Consider the following 11,592-nt stretch of genomic DNA (forward strand, 5'->3'; position numbering starts at 1 on the left):
TTTTAACATGCTTAATTCACTTTATTTTTCGTGTATAAAAACCCTATGTTGTAGCCACAGCTAGAGCCTGAGTCCTCTCCACAGAGCCTTTGGCGTGGGTCTTGACAAGATGGTCAATAAATTCCTCATAGGGAGACTTGGTGAATATACTCTCCTTCCAGAGGCCAGGGTCAAGTAGCTGTAAGTCTTGGAGATGGAATAAAAGGTGGCCTTGGTGAAGTTGCCAAGGGTAGCAGTGCAATCCCTGGCTGAGCTGTATCAGTCATCAATACTGGCCATCAGCAGAAGCTTCTTGGGCACTGGGTTTGAGACAATGCCAGTGCTGCTTGGTGCAGGGATGAGGCACACCAGCACAGAGCCACAGTGACCTGTCACCTTGCAAGGGACAGTGTGAGTCTTGTTCCTCCAGTAGCCTCTGTGCCTGGGGACAGTGGAGAGCTAGGCCAGGATGTGTTGGCCCATCGGATGGCAGTGGCAACCTCCTTGGAGCATTTAACATCCAGACGGACATGGCCATTGTAGTCCCTGATGGCAGTAAACACCTTCAACCTGGTGCGCAGACCAGCGCAGGTCTGCTTCTGCACCAGCATAATCTTCAAAACTACATCATTGAGAGAGGCCCCCAGGAAAAGGTCAATGATCTCAGACTCCTTGATGGGCAGAGAGAAGGGGCAGATCTCCTCCAGGGATTTGATCTTCACGTCTTTGACTAGGTGGCCCAGCTTGACGAACAGCATCGACTCCTTGTCCTCAGCCTGGCCTCCTTGAACTCTGGGACTTCAGCCCCTGCCTCAGGCCCAACCACCAAGGTGACCCAAGCCCCAGATGCCACTGACAAAGCCTCAGGGGAAGCCACCACATTTCTCCATCCCAAGGCCCCCGGGGCCTCCAGGCTCCCCCGCCGCACCAGTGTCATCCGGGCATCTGCTGTTTCCTCAGAGAAGCAATTTGATTATTTTAAGTGTCATATATTATACTTCAGCTTTTCTTTTCTGAAATGTACCTATACTTAACATTTGTTTGATAGTCTTTTTAGCCTTTATGCCATACCTGGTATTTTAAAAGTTATTTAGATTGAAAGTAACAGGATATAAGAAGTTGCCATAATAAGAACTAGAATGGCTAAATTAATGTCAAATCAAATAGACTCTACAATAAGAAATAACTCTAGAGACACAGAGGAAACTTCATAATCATGAAAGTGTCAATCAGAAAAATATAATATTTATAAATTATGTGCAACTATCAACACTGCTCCAAAAATATAATGCACAAACTGACACTATTTGAAAGAAGAAATAGACAATTTAATACCAATTTTTGAGGACTTTGGTATCTCACTATAAATATTTGACAGGATTACTACAGAGAAATTTAGCAAGAATAGGCCTGGCATGGTGGCTCACGCCTATAATCCCAGCACTTTGGGAGCTGAGGTGGGTGAATCATCTGAGGTTAGAAGTTCCAGACTAGCCTGACCAACATCGTGAAACCCTGTCTCTACTAAAAATACAAAAATTAGCCAGGCATGCTGGCAGGCACCTGTAATTCCAGCTACTCAGGAGGCGAGGCAGGAGAAACGCTTGAACCCAGGAGACACAGGTTGCAGTGAGCCAAGATTGCACCATTGTACTCCAGCCTGGGCAACAAGAGCAAAACTCCATCTCAGGAAAAAAAAAAAAAAAAAAAAAAAAAAAATACACAAAAAAGAAAAAGAAAGAAAAGAAATTCAGCAAGAATATAGAACACTTGAGTAACACCCTCAACTAAGCTGATCTAACTGCTATCTACAGAACACACCATGCAACAAGAGTAAAATACATATTACTTTTCAGCCACAGCAGGAATATTTTCCACGAGATACCATATGCTTGGCAATAAAGCAAACTTACACAAATTTAAAAGTATTGAAATTGTCCAAAGCATATTCTTCAATCCCAATGGAAAAAAATAGAAATTAAAAATAATTTGGGGAATTACCTAAGTATGTGGATATTAAAGAACATATTGCTAAATAACACATCAAAGGAGAAATAAAGATAGAAATTAAAACTATTCTGAACTGAATGGAAATTGCATGACAACATATCAACATTTATGAAATGCAGCTAAAGTAATGCTTAGAGACAATTTTATAGCTTTAAACCCCAACATAGAAAAAAAAGTCTTAAATAAAAAATCTAAACTTCCACTTAAGAAACTTGTAAAGGAATAGGAAATTAAACCTAAAGAAAGAAGAAGGAAGGAAATAATAAAGATAAAATTCCAATAAAGATTGGAAACTAAGGAAACAGAAAGCAGAAAAACAATAGAAAGCAATTAAAACAAAAATAGTAAGAAAGACTAGAATACTAGAATCTGACAGAAATCAACACCATTCATGATCCAAGGTTGTGCTTGAAGCCAGATTGTCTTATGGTGCCTGCCTGCACTCACAGGAGTTTGATGGTGTATTATAGATCTCTACAGTAACATGATACAGCCACTCTGTCACTACATGCTTTAATGAATAATTTTATTCGTGATCCAACTGTTAACCAATGATCCTCTCTCCACACCTATAGTTTGTAAAAAAAGAAATCTGGATAGCCCCGTTTGGTCTTGATCATCGCATAGGCCACTACTCAGAAATAAACTGGGATCGTTTCTGGCCATGAGCAAGAAACAACCCAAAATACTGGTTTAAACAAAATAGAAGTTTATTTTTCCCACACTAGAGTTTACTAGAACTAGTTTCCATGATCCAATTGTGTACATCTCTTCCCAGCTCTACATTCAGTGATACCATATGATAGGAATATTTACTCCTCATAAATCAAAAAGCACTACAAATCAGGTCATTATACCTAAGGAACTGGTAGTTAAGCATTTACCAGCACACCGTTGTGGGTAGGGTTCCAGATCTACTGTGCTGGTTGCACATGAAAGAGCCAGTATTGTTACTTTCTTGTTGCTCTCCAAGGTCACATCATGGTGCCAGATGCTTGATAAGTTTACATCACTATAGTTTTATTCCACAAAGCAATAAGAGGGAAAAACATAAGTTGAAGGATATCTCTTAATCAAACCCAACAAAAACTCCACACAACACTGATCCTTCTACCACACTGTCCAAAAAACCAGGCAATAGGCACAGGAAGATATAAAGAGGCCTGCAACTTCTAGCAATGTTCACCACTAAAAATGATGACTTTCGGTTAAATCAGAATGTAGACAATAGATATTTGAAGACTATTAGAATTGCTTGAACCAATCATCATTTAAATTGATCATCTTGCTGCCACATGTTCACTCTATATCAAGCAGCTGCAGTGAAAGAACATGGCCAGCAAGAGAAGCACATGGACTGCTCCCTCTGCAGAGGATGTGATTAGGCAGTTTATCTCAGAAGCAGATTATGGGTAGAGCTGCCACTATGACTGGTCTGCCCAAAACAGAGATATTGGCAAAAGAAGTTGGAAGTGAGGTAGGGAGTGACAAAAAACTGATTATATACCTTTTGCCCTTATTAAGTTTGCACAGAAGATAGAGCATAAAAATCTGGTTCTTCAGGACAAATACAATTATTACAGCCCAAGCTACAGTAGACATTTGAGTAGTGTGGCAGGCAGAATAATGGCCTCACAAAGATGTCCAGCTTGTAATTCCCTGGTAATATGATATGTTCCGTAGCAAAGGGGAATTAAAGTTACAGATAGAATTAAAGTCGCTAATAAACTGATTTTAAAATAGGAAGATGATATGGTTTGGCTATTTCTCCACTCAAATCTCACCTTGAATTACCCCATCTTGTGGGATGGACCAAGCTGGAGGTAACTGAATTGTGGGGGCAGGTCTTTCCAGTACTGTTCTTATGTTAGTGAATAAGAGTCATGAAATACGATGTTTTTAAAAAGGGGAGTTTCCCTGCACAAGCTCTCTTTTTGCCTGCTGCCATCTTCATAAGATATAACTTACTCCTTCTTGCCTTCCATCATAATTATGAGTCCTCTCCAGTCATGTGGAATTATAAGTCCATTAAACCTCTTTCTTTTGTAAATTGCCCAGTCTCGGGTATTTTATCAGCAGTGTGAAAATGGACTAATACAGAAGATTAGTCTGGATTGTACAGGTGGATCCAATATAATCACAAAGATTCAGCTCATAGTAATATGATGGGAAAATAACTCTGTGTTTACTCTCCCTCCTCACCCAATGCATCTCTTCATTTTTCTTCGATATTATGGTTGTCCTGATTTGTATCCTTAATAAGAAAATATAATCATTAATTATAGCATTTTCTGAAGTCCTTTGGGTCATTATAGAAAATTATCACACGTGAGGGGTATTATGGGAACCTCTGAATTTGTAGTCAGTCTGTCACTAGTGCAGGTGGCCTGTGGACCCAACTTGTAGCTGGGATTTGAAGTGAGGGTAGTCCTACAGAGGAAAGAGTCCTTGTGAAGTCTCTGCTAAGTCTGGGTGGTCAGTACACAAGTTGAATTTCAGTACACACTGGCATTTGAAACAGGACACTACCAAATAAAGTTTGAAAAGGGTAGTATTAAGATAAAAATACCATTTTATAAACATCCATGTAATATTTTTATAAGCTGTATTAGTTAGAAGTGGAAAATGAAAACCAAGGCCTAAAAAAGGAAAAATTACTTTAAACATGAATATGAAATTATAAAGGCTTGCACCCCATACTTCTAAGATACCAATTTAGATACTGTAGGATACATTTTTCTTTAAGGCACTTAGCCATTAGTATTCCTATGGACTCCTGGGAACCGATGCTGACTATTCTGTAACATTGAAAGCCGGTTGTTAAATCACTAGTAGCTTGAAAATCAAGTGGTGCATTACTTTATTTACTTGGATAGACTGTCTTGAGATGCAGTCCACATATCTCCTGCTTAAAAATCATAATTTGATCCTGAAAACAAATGCAATAAGTAAAAATCTTTTAAACAGAAACTTGTGTTATTAATTGTAACTGAAAAACTTCTGATGTATTTCAGCTCAACCCAAGTTACCATTATTTTCTCTGCATTGTTCACATTACCAAATTCTAAACATATTGATTGAAACTCCCAGTTTGCATTCCAACTGCACTTAATAAATAAACCTATTATAGGACCACTACTTTTAGGGCAAAATAAAGATGATTATATGTGTAAATAGTGAAAGTGTATGACATAATGAACAGATCTAGAAGAGGTTACCTCTTTATTTGATTTGATAGGCATAAGTATATGAAGAAAAATATTTGGAGCTTACTTAAACATGAAACAAAATTTACATTTATCTTATAATGGCATTCTCAGACTAGAAAGTGGAATATAAAGTACATTTGTGAGTGCATTACTGCCTGAAACCATAATGTCAAAATCTTAATTTGTAGAGTATTAACTTTGGGGATTTTATGTTAAAAAGTTATTACATTTGAAAAATAAAACACATCTAAATAGTAGTATACTCATCAAGAACTGTTATGGGGAACATTAGTTGAACATTAACTGAACAGTTTTTGTACAAGATAAGTGTGTAGTTCGTTGGGATTCTCTAAAGCCAGTCCTATGTAGTTTAGCCATCACTGGTATTTGAGCCAAGTAGTATCCTGGCTCCCTGGAATTTTCTCTCCCTCATTTCTTGCTACAATTTTCTTTTCTCTCATTTCTGCATTCTTGAAATTATAATCTCCAGTAAAGTATTAGCATATTAACTTTGTTCCTGATCAGTTTTCTGAGAACCCAGCAAGATGTCTTGGCCCAATAAAATTGAGACATTATTTCTTAATGTTTTATTGGAAGCCAGATAGCTAAATAAATTATTCTTTCATGGTCAATTTTGAAATAAATGTTTAAAGACTTTTTTTTAAGAAAAATAAGAAAAGCTGACTCTTTCACACTATTAAAAGCAAGTTGGCTATATCTATTTCTGTATCTATACATTTGTATGTTACTGCCTGAAATTATAATGTATGTGTCTGTCTATCTATCTATCTATCTATCTATCTATCTATCTATCTATCTATAACATATGTGGGTATATGTATATACATAGACAAACACACATTATATAGACATTCATAGTTTTATATATATATACACACACAGACATGCATGTGTGTGAGAAAGAGAGAGAGATAACATATACAACAGTAGCTTACTTTTAGACCTAAGCAAGAATGGTTAAAAGTGGAAGGCAATCGAAAACCGAGCAAGAAAAAGAAAGCATTTTCCGATAGCTTTCTCCGGGAGATGGTTTGACACTTAAGGTAGATCATGGTGTTCTCCTGTAGAACAAAAACAAACTCAGAGATCAATGACTACAAAAATGCCACTCTGTGATCATGATAGAAAAAATACATACAAGCTTACTCTTCCTCAACGACACCCACTTCATGTCAGAGTGTAAACAAACTGACAAAGCTCACAGATGCCTTATTCACATATTTCTGCTTTATGAATAGTAAGTGCCTAGTAAAATGCCACCTTTATTCCTGTACTTTTTTTTTTTTTTTTTTTTTTTTTTGGTGAGATGGAGTTTCGCTCTTGTCATCCAGGCTGCAGTGGGGTGGCACAATCTCAGCTCACCGCAACCTCTGCCTCCTGGGTTCAAACACTCCTCCTGCCTCAGCCTCCCAAGTAGCTGGGATTACAGGCATGTGCCACCACGCCCAGCTAATTTTGTATTTTTAGTAGAGATGGGGTTTCTCCATGTTGGTCAGGATGCTCTCGAACTCCTGACCTCACATGATCTGCCTGCCTTGGCTTCCCAAAATGCTGGGATTACAGGCGTGAGCCACCATGCCCGGCCTATTCCTGTACTTTTAAAAACCCTGAACATCACTTGCCAAAAATGTCAGTGATCTTTGATGGTGGCTCCTAACAGAGCAGCAACTGGAATAAAACCGTCCTAGTTTTCAGCTGAGTCGCCACGTTTTGAGGCATGTGCATGTGTGCATGTGTGTGTACCCATTTGAAAGTGATCAAAGTTGAGATACTTAAGTCCCCAGGTACAATTTAACTCCAGGAAACAGAGTTTACCAAACGTGTACTTTTTCAGAAATGAAGCTAGAGCAATTCAAAAAGTAAGTCAGCACTGAACTCAAAAACAAAACCAGGACTGTTATTGTAACATATTAGATAAATTTCTGCCAGATTTGTGAAGTCCTATAGTAGCTTGCTCAGGCCTTCTTTGTCTCTGACTTTAGCTAAGTAGAGGGAGAGAAAAGGAAATATAATGAGTTTTTTTCTTCTTTATTTTCTGTGATAAAAGTTTAATCCTCTTAACACATAAATACTCATCAGCTGTGCTGGATTAACATGTTTTTCTAAATGGATGTGGATGGAAGAGAGAAAAGCTGAAAAGCTGACTTACCCAGAGTCATGCAAAGTGTCAAAAATAAAATTAATAGCTCTTCTCTAAGAGAAATAAAGTGTCACTTTGTAGGACTCTATTCATGTGTTCTGACCAGCACAAATGATCTTCTTCTACAGATGACATGTTTTCACTATTGGGGAATTGAATTATTTCCTCAAAAACCATTCTAACAAATGACAGTACACTGCAATCATACTAGGAGCTAAGATTATAGAGATGTTCTTAAAGACCTTCTCATTTAGCAGAGGAGGAGGAAGAAAGAAATCAATGGTGATTAGTTATAAAGTACAATATTCAAATGATCTGAATGGAGACAATACAAATAACTGGTAGTGTCATCAGTGAATGGGTGTGTTTGGAGGTGAGAGGGTGGTGTGCCATAGAATACAGTTAAGAGCTCAGATCCCAAATTTCAACTAAGTTACAATCTTGGTCTTTCCTGGTGTTTGTGTAAACTTGGGCCAGCTACCTGCTTTTGTGGAGCTTATATTCTAGCCAGAAATAGAAATAATAATAATAATAATAAGTAAAAAGTAAGTAAATAATAAAGATTTTAAAAAGGAAGATCAGAATAAAGGATGGGAATTTCAAGGTTGGGATGCTGCTTACAACAATAAAGAGGATAGTCATTAGTAATGGAGAGGGTACTTATAGAGAAGTGAGTGTGAAAGTGATTAAGGTGGCAGAATCATGTAATATGTTTAGGAGCAAACCACAGAAATTTACTGTGGCTAAAGCTTGGTGAGTGAGTGGAGATTGGTAAGATTTGAGGTCAAGGAGCCATGGGCGGCCAAGTCTTATATGACTGTTTCAGAAGTTGTAAGAACAGGAGCAGTCATTTCAGGACTTCGGTCAAGAAGAACTGGCATTCTTTTAGCAAATATAAGAGAAACATTCTTAAGTCATCAACCTATAGATAAGCTAAAGAATTCTGATCATAGATCACTTTATGATTTTCCGCATGTAATTTTAAAAGGGTTTAGAGCAATAAATGTTATTGCTATAAAAATATACCTTTTAACACCATCTAGGTCAACATATGAACATTATTTTATTACATGCATCTACAAAGATGCAAAATGTTTTATATTATCATTGAAATGTGTCTTCTTTGAAAAATAATCAAAAATGATCCACAGGCTAATTAATTACAAAATTAACCAATAAAAATACCTGTGTCAACATCTTAGGGGATGTGTTTCCAATAACACATTATTCCCACGTTTAGTCAAATGATAACTAAATTCAGATCTTAAAGTCACAATAAAAAAAAAAAGATACTTAAGTATATATACATATTGTTGTTATGGAGGAATTGTAATAAGGTGATTAAAAATATATTTTCAAGATAAAAAATACATGTATATTACATTAACATAAATTTGGTAGCAGAAATAGAATAGAAATATAATTCAAGGTTAAAAATGGGAAATTTTGAACTATTACATAGATTTTTAAATGAATGATGGCACATATCAAATCTCTATGGTATTTATATTTCAATGAATAAATTTTAAGGAATATTGTCAATTTCATTTTAGAACATAAGCATTTGGAATAAAACAGAAAATATATATTATTTACAACTATTTAAATTTATAATGAAAAATTTTTGTGTTAATAAACTGTTGTATTAAAAAAAAAAAAAAAAGCTTTACAAACTTATTTAGGAGTGAAAGGGGAGAGTTCCAGGCTGGGCGCAGTGGCTCATGCCTGTAATCCCAGCACTTTCGGAGGCTGAGGTGGGTGCATCACTTGAGGTCTGGAGTTCAAGACCAGTCTGGCCAACATGGGGAAACCTCATCTCTACTAAAATACAAAAGTTAGCTACTCAGGAGGCTGAGGCAGGAGAACTGCTTAAACCCGGGAGGTGGCGGTTGCAGTGAGCAGAGATCGTGCCACTACGCTCCAGCCTGGGTGACAGAGTGAGACTCCGTCTCAAAACAAAAGAAAGAAAGAGGAGAGTTCCCTGATTCCCCTCACAGGACATGTGACAGCGATGTGGCTCATCTGTTTCGTCACTGTTCAAACCCCTTACGGGATGGGGAGCACGCAGACAGACAGGTGCAGGAGCCCAAGTGGGTGCGTGTTACAATGCACCCTTTTAGCCTTGCTATCCGTGGACAGCTTAAGTGTTAACCAGCTCAATGAAGCCATTGCCTTTCTGCAAGGGCAGAGGGCCAGTGTGACAGTTTTCTGTATCCCGAGCTCTTGTTCAGCGTCCTGGAAGAATTGGGTCACACACAGGCTAGAGGAATGGTGAATGTGAGGTTTTATTGGGTGGCGGAGCTGGCTCTCCGCCACCCAATGGATGAGGAGCTGGACAGGAGATGAAGACAATGGATGGATGAGGAGCTGGACAGGAGATGAAGTAGGAGGGTGATTTTCCCCTGGAGTTTGCTGTCCAGGGACCAATTCTCCAACTGTCTCCAGCCAAACTCCTCTCAACATTCAGATGCTCCTTCTCTTCTCTCTTTCTCTGCCACGCTGTTCATCTGCTCATCTTGTCTTCTGCTTCTGGAACCTAGGGGTCAGGGTTTATATGTGTACAGGATAGGGGGTGTGTCAAGTCCAAAAGTGACTTTTTGGGTGCAAAAACAGGAATGCCTGTTCTCACTTAGGGCCACAAGTATCTAGGCTTGAAGGAGAGGCCTTTGCCAGGAAACCACCCTCTTCTGCCAGTGTTTACTTATCTCCTCTCCATATCAAGGACACTCATATAAAGTGTTGAAGCCCCCCACAAATTAATAAATGGCAATAGAATCACCATTGTCTTGTGTCCACTCTTTAGAAATGCATTAAAAATTTCTCTATTAAATATATTTGCTTTAGATTTTGAATCTAATGTGTTAACTTTCATTTTTTAATCTTTACCTTGTTTAATTTTGTTCTTGTATATTGTCTGACTTCCCACTAAGTTATTTGGATCTAAAAATTAACATTCATGTTCTATTCCTGAAACCTGAAATAGTCTGGAACATTTTACATTCTAAATAAAAATTCATTAAATAAAGTAATAGAATGAATTAATATTTAAATAAATATTTAAATGACTTTTTAAATGTAATTATTGATTCACAAGTGTTTGTTTTCATAATTATTCATGAAACAGTCTAGACTACCAGAATTTGTACTAATAACATTAATAAAAGAAGAGTAATAATGCTAACGTAAAATAAAGTTGATGAATACATTAATTAGTAAGAACAGTAAGAAAAAACAAAGTCATCATTTCATTTGTGATGAAATGGAATTTACTGGCATTATAAGTTACAGGACAATTTTGGAGGCAATGATATGGGGAAAAATTAAACCAGAAAAAAAGCAATAATGTGTTTGTGTTATACCTGTGGCTTTTGAGATAAATGTACCCTAAAACCATTTAGGTATGTGTTGAGCATTTGCACATATTAAATAGAGGCTAATCACAGAAAGAGTGACCCAATGTCTTTCTAAAGTTCACATTACTTGGTGAATATAGTTATTTGCCCACCAGCATACATTCATGGGTACCTACAAACCTATTTGATTCAGACATCAGGTAGATATTTGATATGAACAGATGTTTGAGACACAGAAATCAAAGACAACATTCCTTTATGCAAAGAGCTCAAGAGTCCAGAGGAGTCAGATATGTAAACCAGCAATTACTACTTAGGCTAATGGAGGTAAAGAGGAAAATAAGAGATAGAGAAACAGAGAGAAAGGTAATTGGTATTCAGAAATGATACAGTTGCTTAGGTGATGCCTCAGCTTGTTCTTAAAAGACATATAAAACAATTAAAACTAAAGTGTAGAAATGGAGTTCTAGTTCTATGTTTGTTAAGGAAGCTTCAAGAGGGATCATGGAGTGTTTGGTGAACAAGAGGTCTGGTGGTCTTTAGAACAGAGGAATATTCATTCTACTTTATACTTCTTATTGTGTAGGCCATGTCCTATTGTGTAGGACAGACTAGATCTTGGAGAGTCTTGTATACCTGTTTAAATTTGGATTTTATTATTCATGCTAACAGACATGTATGACAGTAGCATAATCAAATCTGTAGTTTATAAAGATCATTTTTTCCTGAGAATGGAGGACAGAATGAAAAAAAGTGGGAGTTAGTGACAAAAGCAACAAAGATTATTCAAAAACTAATGCCAGACTTCTTCTTCTGACAGAATATCAGAGACTGATATTACACCCTCAAATGACACAACTAAACAGGAAAAAAAAGTAAG

General features: G+C 37.2%; 1 pseudogene; it reads right to left on the reverse strand.

The window, feature by feature from the left end:
- Positions 1-258: 258 nt before the first annotated feature.
- Positions 259-9,822, reverse strand: LOC126936444 (40S ribosomal protein S2-like; annotated as a pseudogene).
- Positions 9,823-11,592: the final 1,770 nt, after the last annotated feature.

The sequence above is a fragment of the Macaca thibetana genome, chromosome 14, assembly GCF_024542745.1.
Source record: "Macaca thibetana thibetana isolate TM-01 chromosome 14, ASM2454274v1, whole genome shotgun sequence".
In the NCBI taxonomy this organism is placed as follows: Eukaryota; Metazoa; Chordata; class Mammalia; order Primates; family Cercopithecidae; genus Macaca; species Macaca thibetana.